This window comes from Miniopterus schreibersii (genome assembly GCF_964146895.1).
Source record: "Miniopterus schreibersii genome assembly, chromosome: 5".
Lineage (NCBI taxonomy): Eukaryota > Metazoa > Chordata > Mammalia > Chiroptera > Miniopteridae > Miniopterus > Miniopterus schreibersii.
In genome coordinates this window covers 7,047,388-7,061,451 of record NC_138106.1, presented here as the reverse complement: position 1 = coordinate 7,061,451, position 14,064 = coordinate 7,047,388, and the positions used below count along the sequence as shown (strand labels likewise).

Below are 14,064 nucleotides of genomic sequence, written 5' to 3'. Positions count from 1 at the left end.
TACCCAGGGGAAGGCAAGTCAGTGGATTCATCTGACCCCCTAAATGCCAGAAGATCTCATTTTATCTGAAGGCGGCCCCCTTCCCAATGCAAAATGATCCAGGGGACTTCTAGGGAGAGCCTCTCACTCTCTGTCTGTAGCCATCATATCACATCCCTGGTCAGGCTGATAGAAAACGCTTAGGAGTTATCGGTTCCCATTCTCTGCGCCTTTCTCCCCCAGCCCTCACTTTTCCCTCCCCTCCTGTCTGTCTGTCTGTCTCTGTCTCTCTGTCTCTCTCTCCCTTTTCCTAAGCAAAGAACAAGAACAGAGCTTTCCACAAAGACAAGGGGCTTTCCCCAACTGTAGGTGACTGCCCCTAGCCGCCCCGGCCAGGTCACCAGGGCATCTCGTCTTTCCCGGGGCTCTGGAAAGGACGTCTGCGAAAACTGCCTGGTTTCTCCGCGCCGGGAAGGCAGACCCCTCCTCCCCACGCCCCCCTGCGAGTTCTCAGTTGCTAATGAAAACCGTGTGAAACAGATTCCCCTTCTGTTATGTAACCGGCTTCTGCCTTGCCCTGCCTCGGGCATCGCCGCTTCTCCCCCGCAGCGGCAGCGGCGCCTGGGGAGGGGCCAGTGGGGACCCGAGGGCACCGAGTGTCCTGCCCAGGTTGACGCCGGAGTCTCGCCTTCGAGCAAGTCAGCGCAGCGCTTACCTGGCTGCAGACACGGCGGCTTCACTCAATCATGATCGCCTCTGTTGGAACGGAGCAAGATTTCATCACTGGCCACACGACGGAAGGCGAGGGGAGGAAATAAAATAAGAAAAAAAAAAAAAACACAAACAAAAACCAAAACACCACCTTGCAATCAGATGGTCAGATTTCACAGCAGCCCCCGGAGGCTGTCAAGAGATTCCATCTTCGTCGCGGTGCATCGGGCTCTGGGCGTCGCTGCCGGGTTCCCGCGGGTGCCACCCCTGCGCCCGCCCTCCCGGGCCAGGTGCGGCGTCCCCGCGGGCTCCGCGCGGCCGGAGCGCAGGGCGCAGAGCGCGGGCCCGGAGCGGGGGCGGGGTGAGCGCCTGGGCAGGGTGCAGCGAAGAGCGAAAAGGCAAGGGTGCCGGGGAAAAAAAAAAAAAATCCCCGGCAGGGAGAAAAGTGATGGACCGCGCGGGGAGACGTCATGAGAGCCGCAGATCCAGTGACTGCTCCTCAGTTCCAGCCGCCGGCGAGCTCCGCCGTCAGCGCGGGGCGGCCGCGGGCGCGGGGAGAGCGAGCGCAGCGCCGCGCGCTGGAGAGCGCGGGCCACGCAGGGCCTTCCCGCGGGGGGCGGGGAGCGAGCGCCCCGGGACCGGCGCCGCGGCCCCAGCCTCACCGTCCCGGCCCGCGGAGCGGACGCCGTCGGGAGTGGGTGGCGCTCCACCGACCCCTCCCCAAACCCGGGCGGGCGCCGAAACAGCCGCGCCCCTCCCCCCCCAATACGAAACTGGAAACGTGGGGGAACCTTGGGGCTCAGCCACCCGATTCCCGCTTTTACCCCCGTGTCTCTAAGAAAGCAGTTTCCAGAGAAAAGCCTGGAAAGCAGGAAGGAGCCTTAGCTCCGGGGTCAGTTTTTATCGCTGGTTGGAGGGGCTCCTTCTTTAAGGTTTTCTGGCACCAGGAGAACGAGGGTCTTGTCGCCGCTGTCCCGCTCCGGGCTGGGATGGGCAGTCAGCCGGGGCGCGGGAGCTGGGGCGCGCACTGTCCACGCGGCCGGGAGGGGGCGCCGCGAGCGGGCGGGGTGGGAGGGGAGGATTCGCACCCAGGGCTTCGGATGCACCTGCCAGCACACGGCCAGCTCCTCCGTTCAGTCCGTCCTGTCCACTGCAGCTGGAACCGGGTCCCCCCTGCTGCTCCACCCTGCCCACCCTGAGGTCTCCGGTGGCACTGGAGACAGAGCAAGGCACCATGACCCTCTCCACGCATAACCCAGGTTGCCGTCAGCGCTGGTTTAGTCCTGCCTTGGACAACCGCCTGCTCCCTCCTTTGATTTTCAACTGGCTTTGCGTTGTGATCCAGGAAGCACCCCCTCTTCCTCTTATGGTCGTCAGACACCGCCCCATTTCCAGAGCCTTTCCGCAGCTGGCGTCTCCCTGGGCGCAGTCCCCTCTCTTCTGCTCTCTGCCCCTGGGATGAATGGGTTGACAGCTACGTGGTGAGAGGAATGAGTGCCTTGGGTTAGTAGCTGTGTAAGGGCCTTTTCGATAACTGGCTGCTCTGGTGCCACTTTGTAAAGCGGCTTTCCCCCCACAAGACAGAGTCTCCGTCTCCAGAGGGTGGCCCTGTTCCGCGTGGAGGGCTGATGGAGACCCCTTATTCCCGAGTATTTACCCTGCAGCCATGCGTTCCCATCGCACCGCAGCCGGCCCCTCAGGAACGCTGCCTGCCTGTGAAGGTGTCTCTGGCCTGAGAGGCGCTTCCCTCAGTTTTCAAGTCAGCCACATACACTGGTTGAGCTCATGTTGATTTCCCCCAAGAGGCTGTAATCTCACTTGGTTCTGCTTCTGGGTCACATATCTCATGCAAGAAGATATCAGTATGTGTAATGTGTGAGTTTTATGCTCCATGGTGCTTGCTGGAACTAGTGATTGTGCCGGAGACAAAGATGAACCGAGAACAACTGGATCCAACGTGCCTGAGGGGTAGCAGAGTAAGGATGCAAGAGGAGGGATTTTGGTGGAAACCGCCCTTGAGCATTAAAAGAGCAGCTCACATTGGCTACCTGTCTAGCGAGCATTCTGTTTGATCTGTGAAGCTGTTAAGGGTATTACCACTAATTTTGATTATATAAGTTTCTACTGGTAGAAGGATTTCAGAAAGTTTCTTTCCTACAACACGTCAGACTAAATAAGTAAGTGAAGAGAGTGTAATAACCTGTGTTTCTCCTTTGAGCACTTTGAAAAGTCCCCTAACTGGAAACAGAGGCCAGGGTATCTGGGCTTCATACCCTGTAGGGACTGGTGTTAAATGAGATAGATCATATAAACATGGCAGAAACAAGAGCAATTGGCCGAAATGAATTCATTTATTCCCAGCAGAGCTCAGACAGGGATGGGCATGGCTGTAACCAGGAGTCTCTGTGACATCCAAGAGCCAGGCAAGCTGGGCTTCCCAGCTGCGCACTGTAGTTCCCTTCAGCTCCCAAGAGCCCTGTCTCTCAGGCTGCACTGTGTTCAGAGCGTCTGGCATCTCGTTATGAATCTATTTTATGATTCCAGGTGAAGGCAAGGCCTGGGGGTGGGGGCTCCCAAGCCTTTAGCTCTTTCTGTCTCGGGGTCAGTGCTCCAAAGCTGATAAAGACGGTGGCTTCTAGGATTGATCGATCCTTGTATAGCTGAGGCCGGATTTCCCCTCACATATCAAACTGTAATGGAGGCTTATTAGTAGCAAAATTGACAAACTGAATTATCGCAACTGGGTATCATTTGTTGTGGGTAATCTCCGTTTCCTCCATCATTGATTGTGGCAATTTACAGCTCAGTCTCTCTCCTCTGCCCACGTGAAGCTCTGGTCTGCAGTGGGCAGGCCCACATAGATCTAGGTGGGTGGCTGTGTCTGGTCACTGTCTTGTCTTGACTTCTGTCTACTTATTTTATATTTAAGACCTCAGGCCGCTGTGGGGACCCAGCTCCTCTTCCATTTCACTCCCCGCACCCACCTCTCCCCACCCAAAACAAAAAAACCCAACACAGAAAACAACATCTTTAAAATGCTGAGATGGATGTATAATTGTTAAATAATTTATTTTAGTGATAAAAGGACATCTTTACAGGTATCAAGAAAGAGAAATGTAGAAGTTATTCTATTCTACAACTCCACATCCCATGGAATGGATGGATTTAATCTGTGTTTAGGAAATATCTGTAAACAGCTATTGTATTTCCTTTTTGGATTTTGATTATAAGTTTGGAGATACATTCTTTATGAACATCTCCAGGTGTAAACAAGTAAATACTTTTGCTAAGAAAGGGACTGCTGGTGGTTTTTAGCAGGCTGGGCGCTTTAGTGTGATCTGCAGCGTTTTTATTCTCGTTACTCAGTTATTATTTCCTTTCTTGATACAGTTTCATCTCCCACACATTTTCCTTTCTTTGGAATTCCATTTGCTATTTCTGCTCATCTGAAATTATTTGTTTATAAACATTTTGAAATTATACATTTTTGTTTGTGGTCCATGACTTGATAAATGAGTGCAATCTGGAGTATTTGATAAATTTTTCTTATGAATGTTTTATTTGTTCATTGTTTAGTACGTCTCACCCTGTTGAATCACAGTGACCCCTGAGGAATTATTTAAAACTGCAATTAAAAAATCCCAATAGCTTCAAATATAATATTTCAAAAGATCACACAGGAGGTGATGATTACAAACAACTGTGTAAATTAGTCTTTCTGTACCTGTTACTGGAAATAATTTTAGTTAACATGAAATCTGCACAACAGAAAATAGAAGGCCAGAATACAGGAATTGAACTTGGAAGATGCTCTTCCTGCAGTTAACCAACCATTCATTAAGATGCCCGGATTCTTTGTGTGTTTACTGACATTCTTCGCAGAGGCTTTGGGCTGGAGGGACTAAGGTAAAGCTTCTGTTGCCTGCTACTGTGACCGTCTGTGCGTCATCTCCTGCCATCGCCCCGAACACCAAGCAGTCACTAATGAACTGGACCTTGTTTGCCTTCGGGAGGGGTGGAGCTCCCGCCCAGCATTGCCAGGCTTCCTCAGCTCCCCCCAGGGGTCTCATCAGCTGTCTTTCCTAGAGATGCAGCCCAGAGTCCAGTCCCAAATTCCAGACCAGCCTTGGTGGGCTCAGCAAGATTTATATACTTTAGCTGTCTCAGCCCCCAGGGTCCATGCCAAGTGATGAGTTTAGCCGGGGGTCTCTTGCTTGGGCAGATTTTTCATATTTTCCAGACTTGATTAAACCCATCTTATATATACATGTGCTGCACAGTTCACCAATAGTCAGTCCCAGTGAACCACAGCGTGCCCTTGGGAGCTCAGGTAAAACCAGCAGAATCCGCCATTTGGATCATTGGCTGGATCAGGTAACACCCAGGTAATGAAAAAGATTTGAGTTATATGATTACTTGGTGATCCATGGTGGGTATTCGTCTTTACCAGAGCCCCACATCCAGCAGGGGGGTGCTTTCAAAGGGAAAATTGCTGTTAGCAGAAGAGAGCATGGCTTTACTTCCAAAGCCCAAGAAGCTGTTCAGTGAGACTCCTACAGGAACTTTCCAGAGCTCCATACACTTTCCTGATTGACATCTGTGGCCACACCACATATCCAAGACCCGGCCTCCACCTGCTCCATCATGGGGCTCTGGGTCTGCAGCTGACTTAGTCTGGGAACTGGACAGGAGGCTGTGAATCCCATGAAGGGAACTTGAGTTAGGATTAGACCCATTCTCCAGATTAGAGTTTTTCTGATATTATAGGCAGAACAACACCATTAGGAGGAAACATTTATTTCGTTCCTAGGGATGCCATCGCCAATCAGATCCCTGCAGGTCAAAACATCCGTCATCACTCCATTCCTGAGGCTTTTAACGAAATGGAAGTTCAGGTTCTGGCTTCCAAAGCCTTGCTCTTTTGATGTAGGTGTATATGATTTATTTGTTTTATTTTGGCTTCTTTATTATTAGTGGATTCTGGGAACCCTAGATAACCTGATTATCTCAGTAGGAACAGAAGGAATCTTGGACAAATCAATTCTTAATTATGAAATGACTCAGTAGACAAAGAGAGTTACAAATACCAGGAGACGCCAGGTAATGAATTCTATTATAGTAATAATGGAAATGCTGAGTGTTTGGGGACATTGAATTCATGCAGCTACAAGAGCAGCGAGACCTCTTGTCATAACATGGTGGTCTTCAGGAGTGTGCATTGCTACTTGTGTATTTATTTGTATGTATTTTGCTCTGTTGGCCTTATACCTGAGAATGGAGAGTAATAAGACACATCCTGGTTCTTTTACATGACCATAGTTCTTCCTTCAGAGCGGGATGGACCCCAAAGGGTATTAAAGCTATAAATATTAACAAATAAATTCAGACAAATGGGGATTCCTTATAATAAAGAAAATAACTTTGGAACATATTAAACTGAAGGAAAGTAAGAGGGAAAAAGGAACACCACTCTCTTAGGTAGCTGTTTATAAGCCAAAAAAAAAAAAAAGAAATAAATTGCTAGAGAGAGGTGCCCAGTGGACTCGGGCTCATGTCATTAAATGGCTGCTCATCGCTGACTTGCAGGGACCCAGACACCAGACTGTGTCAAGCCTGTGACTTGCTGCAAGGGCACCACAGTGGAAGACTCAGGCTCCAGATTGTCACTGTCACGGCGACACAGATCCTGACTGCCCAGCTCCTGCAGGAAGCATAAAATGACCTTCCCACATTTTTATTTCTCTTCTGATTGATGCCCTTTTCCAGGTTATATCTCTGATTTGAAACAGCGTCAGCCATAAACCACTGGATTGACAGGCATGGGGGACTCTAGTTGGTGTTTCCTTGAAATGAAACAAGTCATACACCGTTCCTTCCCCTTTAATAACAAATTCCATCAGAATGGCAAAGGGTCAGAATTATTAATTGGCCTATTGAAATATTCATGGTGTTTTAGAAGGCAGAAATATACTTGAAGGATGTGTTTTTAAGCAGTTCGATTTTCCAGGTAATTATAAAAAGCAACACAGTTAACACACACACACACACACACACACCCCACATAAGAAAATTCCCACCCCAAGCAATTGAGTGCAATCCATCAAGCAGCCTTAGGTGTTGTTATGATGCTGTGTTTTTATCTGGAATAACAGGTCACGTCTTTTCCTTCCCTCCCACTATGACAATGGAGAACCAGGGCTCTTGGAAAAGAGGTTATCAAGCCATGGTTAGGAAGATCCTTTCAAAGGGCCTCTCGTCCCTGAGGGAACAGCTGTGTCCCGTGGATGGGGAGCCATTTTTACTCGGCGAGACCCATATGGAAACCAACCTAGTGACCTCAGGTGAGGGAATTGCTCCAATTGCAAGAGGTTTTCTCCCTGCCTGCGTAATGTGTGTGACTTCAATAACAGGGGCACGTTTCAGCCAGTACCCTGGCTCAAGGGTCTTATATTCTACTGGGAGTGAGTTGATATAAACTTGAAGACAATTGTGATATGTTAAAGATGAATATTGACAACTGAAAAGAAAAAAGACAAAGGAATAGAACTAAGATGTCACTGGAAAAATTGTATAACCAAGAAATATTTGTGTAACACAAAAGGAAGTAGTAAAAGAAGATCGGGGGGGAAAAAAGAGACACAAAGTATTGGCATATGGGCAGAACTACGTTTAACCATACAATAATCATTAAATATGAATGCACACACCATTGCGATCAAGAGGTAGATATTGTCAGACTGAGTAAGAAAATCAAGGCCCTCCTCTATGCTGCCTTTAAAAGATGCACTTTAAATTCAAAGGCACAAATCGGTTGCACGTAAAAGATATAGAAAAAGTGTACCATACCAATAGAAACATAAGTTGGCTTGAGTGTGTGTATCAGACAAAATAGACTTTAATATAAAAAACATTTCTAGAGACAAACAGGGACATTTATCACGATAAAAGAGTCAATAAAGTAGGAAAATACAACAATCATAAGTGCATGTGTATCTGACAATAAGCTACAAAGTAAGTGAAGCAAACACTGATGAATGGAAAAGAGAAATAGGCAAACGGCAGTTATTGTCGAGAATTTCACTGTTCCTCTGCCAGTAACTGACGGGCTGTGCAGACAGAAAATCAGTGAGGATATTGACCACTTGAACAACACTATAAACCAACTTAATCTTAGTGACAACTGTGGAGCGCTTCGCCAAACAAGAGCAGAATATACATTCTTTTAAGCACATAGAACATTCATCAGGGCAGACCATGTGCTCATTCATAATGCAAATCCCCCAAATTTAAAAATATTTCAATTATACAGGCTATATTCTGTGATCACCATGTAAATTAGAAATCAGCGAGAGATCTGGGAAAGCCCCAGCTATGTGGAAACAATAATATAAGTGAATATGTAAACATAACATACAATTTGTGGGATGCAGCTCAAATAGATCTTAGAGAGACACTGTAGCTTTAGAAAATAAAACCTGCCAGGCTGGTGTGGCTCAGTGGTTGGGCATCGACCCATGAACCAGGAGGTCACAGTTCGATTCCCAGTCAGGGCGCCTGCCTGGGTTGCGGGCTCGATCCCCAGCAGGGAGCGTGCAGGAGGCAGCCGATCAATGACTCTCATCACTGATGTTTCTATCTCTCCCTCCGTCTCCCTTCCTCTGTCTGAAATCAATAAAAAAATATTACAAAAAAAAAATCCACGCCCTGGCAGGGTGGCTCAGTTGGTTGGAACATTGTCCCGTATACCAAAAAGTGGGTTTGACCCCCGGTCAGGGCATAGAGAGGAGGAAAAGGCGTTTCTCAGCTCATTTTCCGAGGCCAGCACTCCTCTGATGCCAAAGCCAGGCGAAGACCTGGTTATCATTAGAAAACCAGATATTAATATACTTCATGAATATACATGTAAAAGTTGTTTTTTTAAATATATCTTTATTGATTTCAGAGAGAGGAAGGGAGAGAGAGATAGAAACATCAATGATGAGAGTCATTGATTGGCTGCCTCCTGCGTGCCCCCAACTGGGGATCGAGCCCACAACCCGGGCATGTGCCCTGACCCGGAATCGAACCTCAATCTCCTGGATCCTAGGTCGATGCTCAACCGCTGAGCCACACCCGGCCTGGTTAGATGTAAAAGTTTTAAACAAAATTTTAGCCAGTTGAATCCAACAGTATGTCAAAAATGATGATGCACCGTGACCGACTGGGCTCTATCTCAGGAATGCAGGCAGGTTTTAAATCCCCAGATCAATTAGTATAATACACCATGTGTGGTAGGCAGAATAGTGATGCCCACCCCCAAAGATGTCCATGTTCTAAATCTCTAAACCTGCGAATAGGTTAACTTATGTGGCAAAAGGGACATTGCAAACGTGATCCAGGTTAAACACCTTGATATGGGGACATTGTCCTGGTTTTCTGGGGCTGGAGGTAGGGACAGCAATAGACTGCAAAGGGATGCAGGGGAACTTTCTGGGGCATAAAAATGTTCTAACCACTGTCTGTGGTGATATTTGCACACCTATATATATATTCATCAAATCTCATCAATCTGTACACTTAAAATAGGTACATTTAAAAATATCTGAAAAGTTCTCATCACAAGGAAAAAATTATAATTATGTGAGGTGATGAATGCTAACTAAACTTATTGTGGTCCTCATTTTGCAATATATGCAAATATCAAATCATTATGTTCTACACTTTAAACTAATACAATGTTATATTTCAATTATATCTCAATAAAACTGGAAAAAAATTAAAATGGGTGGATTTGATTGTATGTAAATAATACCTAAATAGAGCTGTTAAAAACATAAACATCTCTAATAAAATAAAATAAAAATAAATATAATAGTTGAGCACTGTCATAGTCTTCTGATGAGTCAGCCTGACTAGGCTAAGTGCCATTTATTCAATCACGCACTAATCTAGGTGTTGTTGGGAAGATATTTTGTACATGTGGTTAAGGTTCATAATCAGTTGGCTTTAAGTAAAGGAGATTTTCCTAGATGACCTGGGTGGGCCTGACTCAATCAGCTGAAAGACTACAGTGCAGGGCTGAGCCTTCTGTGAAAGAAGAAATTCCAGCTGTAACCTCAGCTGCAGCCAGGGCCCAGTTCTCAGCCCCTGCCGTGCCCTTCCTGCCCGCTGCTCTGCGAGAATTCCAGCTGCCTCCGCGGTGGTGTAAACGAATTCCTCGCAATTAATTCCAAAGGCACTGTAATTTTGTTCTGTGAAACTCTGCAGAGTTGTAATTTTACTTTGATATTTGACGATGTGACTGATGTCTGTCTCTAAGGGCAGGGAGTTGGTTTTCTTTGTTCATTGCTGGCTCCCCATCTTGTGCCTGACCTATAGGACACACTCCATAAATATTTGCTGAGTAAATGAAGTATGATCCTGGGAATACATTGATATTTGTCAGACTGTGTGTTTCAAATGTCAGCATGGAAAATATTATCATGATTTAACCATAAATCAGGAGTTGGAAACATTTTCCTTAAAGGGCCAGATGGTAAATATTTGGGGCATTGTGAGCCCTATATTCACTTCTGTTACTCAACTCTGTCGTTGTAGGGCAAAAATAACCATAGCTAATAGGTAGATCAATGAGTGTGTGTGTGTTCTAATAAAGCTTTATTTATAAAACCAGGTGACCAGCCCATGGGTACAGTTTGCCGGCCCTGCATAGAGTTACGTGTATTTAGAGTAGTCGAGGGGTGTTGTGTTGATGAGTCATCTATCTGGTCAGCACGGGAATTGTTACAGACCAAGGCATCAGACTGTACTAAGATAAACTTCTCATCATAATTTCCCCGGATTTGATAAGTATAATGTATCTGAGTGTTCATGGGGTACTCTAGCTTTGCCTCCTCCTTACATAAAAATCCAATGAATACAGATGCAGCAGACACAAAGGTGTAGAGACTGACCTGCGTCAGCACCAAACTCAGGACCGTCTCTGCAAACTTGTTCTATTTAACACCCACCTGAAATTTCATTTTTACAAGGCATTGGCTTCTTTCTCGTGAACACATGAGCTTTGGGTCAGAGTTCTCACACTCCACAGTGAAAAGGCCACTTTAAAGGTCCACTCACTGGCCTCAAGACTGAGTTTTGAGAATTAAAGAAGCCACTGCATAAACAGCATTTTTATGATAAATTTTTAGATTATTGTTGTTTTATTCCTTATACTTCATTTATTGGGTGGAAATATTCCTTCCATACATATCCACCTTCTAGAACCTAACCCTAAATGTGCAAATAAAGGCCTTTAACATGGAAAATAAATTTTCCAGAGCCTTGGGTGTTAAAATCTCATATCTTACTATATGTTCCTTGTTGAGCTCTACTTCACACGCGGTCCTAACCAACGTGCCCATCTGCACTCCCAGCCCAGAGCCCATAGCTCACAGCCCGAGAGGAGAAGCGAGGTCCCGGGAGCACGCCCACCACTGCCCGAAACACTGCTGGTAGGAAAGCGGCGTCGTATTTATTTAACGCGCTGTATTAAATAACCGTGGTTCATCCAGAGGATCTGAAATTATGTTCATTGTTCTCGGTTTAGAAAGAAGGAAACCATGCTGTGCTCTTTAGAACAATTTCCATTAAAATAGCTAAATTATTTAAATTAATTCTGACGCTAGATGGGGACGTTCTGATGATCTGGAGCTAACTCCTCACCAGCAGCTGATAATGCCAAAAGGCCAGGACACTAACGCGGGACCTGTGCCTCTTTTTAGCTTCTCCTCTGGAAACGTTTTAGCCGCGCCCTTCAGCTTCTTTGCATAAGGTACATCTGCCTTTAGAGCCAAGATTCTGGGAAGTATTTTTTACCATGACAAGTGTCTTCAGGTCTTCTGCAGAGAACTTCCTCAGACAATGTATGGATTTTGACATGCCTGCGTTCATAGGCAACATTAATCACTGCTCCTGCTTACAGAATTGCAGCCAGAGAAGGGCTTTGGCTCAGGAAACAGAAGGGGACTCAGAAATGCCAAATGGCATCATCAGCTTAGATGTGATTAGAGACTCTATCCCCCAAGGTCATGTGTGAGAGGCAATTTGTTATTACTCATTGCTTGGTGCTATCAACTGCAGGCTGGGCTGCTGGTTTGTTGAGAAAGGCAGCCAAGCACAGCTTTCCTGTTCCAGAGCCTCGGCTGCAGTGGAGCTTTGGGGGGGGGGGGAGGCAGAGCCCTGGCCTTGGGCCAGACACCCCTGTGAAGGCAGGGAAGGGCCAAGGGGCTCGCGGTTTAGGTCCTGAAGTGTCATAGCTTTGTCCTGCAGCAACCAGGTGAGGAAAGAGATGGAGCCAGGACATGCTCACGTAGCCTCCTGGGTGACGAGTGCCAATAAGGCACTTGAGTCCGCCTGTCACCCTGCCACATACAAAGGGGGCAGCCTGCCTCCAGAGGCTGAGGAAATCTGGGCATGAGTATCCCAACTGTGTTCCCCGAGATCCTTACTGGGCTCCTACAAGGAGAAAGTGCAACCCAGCCCCACCGGAGGGAGAGTGGTCTCCAACTTCGCTCAGACCTTCTGACTCAAAAAATGCAGGGAGTTCAGCCCCAGGTGGAAATCCTACGTGTGATCTTTCAGGTTCCACCATAGGCTCGCTGCCTGGCTGTCCACCAGCTGGGACATGGGTCTCCTTTTGCCTTCGGACTTGGACCTGGACTAGAGCTATACCATCGAACCTCCTGGGTCTCCAGCTTGCCAATCTGGGACTCCTTAACCTCCACAAACAAGACTCGGTTTCTTATGGTAAATTAATATCTATCATCTATCTATCATCTATCATCTATCTATCATCTATCTATCTATCTATCTATCTATCTATCTATCTATCTATCTATCTATCATCTATCTATCTATCATCTATCATCTCTCTCTCTCATCTATTATCTGTCTATCTAATCTATCATTTGTCTATCTATATCTATCTATCATCTATCTATCTATCATCATCATCATCATCTATCGTCTGTCTATCATCTATTTATCATCTATCTATCATCTATCTATCTACCTATCATCATCATCTATCATCTGTCTATCATCTATTTATCATCTATCTATCTATCTATCTATCTATCTATCTATCTATCTATCTATCATCATCATCATCATCATCATCTATCATCTGTCTATCATCTATTTATCATCTATCTATCATCTATCTATCTATCTATATCTATCTATCTATCTATCTATCTATCTATCTATCTATCTATCTATCTATCTATCATCTATCATCATCATCATCATCATCATCTATCTCTCCATCCATCCATCCATCCATCCATCCATCCATCCATCCATCCACTGGTTCTGCTTCTCTGAAGAACTCGACTAATATAAGGCATTGCCTGGCAGGTGTCATGAGAGAAGCAGCTGTTGACATTGTGTGCACACATACATGCACACACGCATGCACGCACACACATGTACATACACATGCACAGGTGCGCACACACATAGGTACACACATGCACACACAGAGGCACACAGGAACCCTGGCTGCGGCTCTGTAAGGCCTGCTCTGCTCAAGCGCCCCTGCCCCCTCGCTCCTTCCCTCTGTCTTTATCTTCGCCCCACACCTCCCTTTCTCTGCTTCCTCCTTTCCTTGTGTTTACCGCCTGCCGCCTGGGCATCTGCATTTATTCATCTGGAGTGAATGAGGGTAAGGAGAGCTAGCTTGCACCCTAAGCCGTCTCTTTGCCATTAGAGACTTGCGCCCCTGTTCAAGCATCCCCAGGAGAGCTGGCCGCGCAGTTCCACTGAACCTGCGGCGGGGGCTCCTGAGGCCACGCAGAGAATCTCCGGCCTGTTCCGAGGCCACGGCCTCCCTCAGGGCCCATGGCACTGGGCTGTCCCCTCACCCCTGCCCCGAGCTGGAAGGTCTCCTCCCCCTGCGCTCCCACTAGCAGGCTCCCAGGAGTTGGCTCCAACCTGCCTGTGTGCTGGAAAGTTCTGAGCACAAAGGTTTCCATTCGTGGTAACTTTGTGGAGAACTTCATCGCGCGGGATAAGAAACGGAGCCCGTTGTAGGCCGAGAGGACCGAACCCGGGAGACTTGGTTGCTTGCAGGGAATGTTGGCAAACCTCACGCGGGCGCTTGAGGAGCCGGGGGGCGAGGCCGTGGGGCGGGGGGGCCACGCGCGCTTTGCCCACTTGCTTCCCGACAGGCTGACCGGGGACGCACCTGAATAAGCCGGTGGGTTTGTTTGGAGGAAGCGTTCCGCTTGCTGATGAAAAACAACAGAGCTGGGAAGATGGAAAGTAGGGAGCAAGGAGTGATGCTTGGAATTCCAGTGACTCGTATTTTGGACATAAAGAGAGCGGATTTCTATTATTTTCTCCTATTCTTTC

At 47.1% G+C, this 14,064-nt stretch overlaps 1 protein-coding gene across 1 annotated transcript in view; it reads right to left on the bottom strand.

Annotated features, from left to right (window-relative positions):
* KCNJ6 (potassium inwardly rectifying channel subfamily J member 6) overlaps window positions 1-1,299 on the bottom strand; it is a 136,733-nt gene extending 135,434 nt beyond the window's left edge. Inside the window, exon 1 of the mRNA XM_081138955.1 lies at window positions 695-1,299. The gene's annotated coding sequence lies outside the window, so the exon portion shown is untranslated. The remainder of the gene's footprint in view (window positions 1-694) is intronic.
* Between the last annotated feature and the right edge of the window lie 12,765 nt (window positions 1,300-14,064).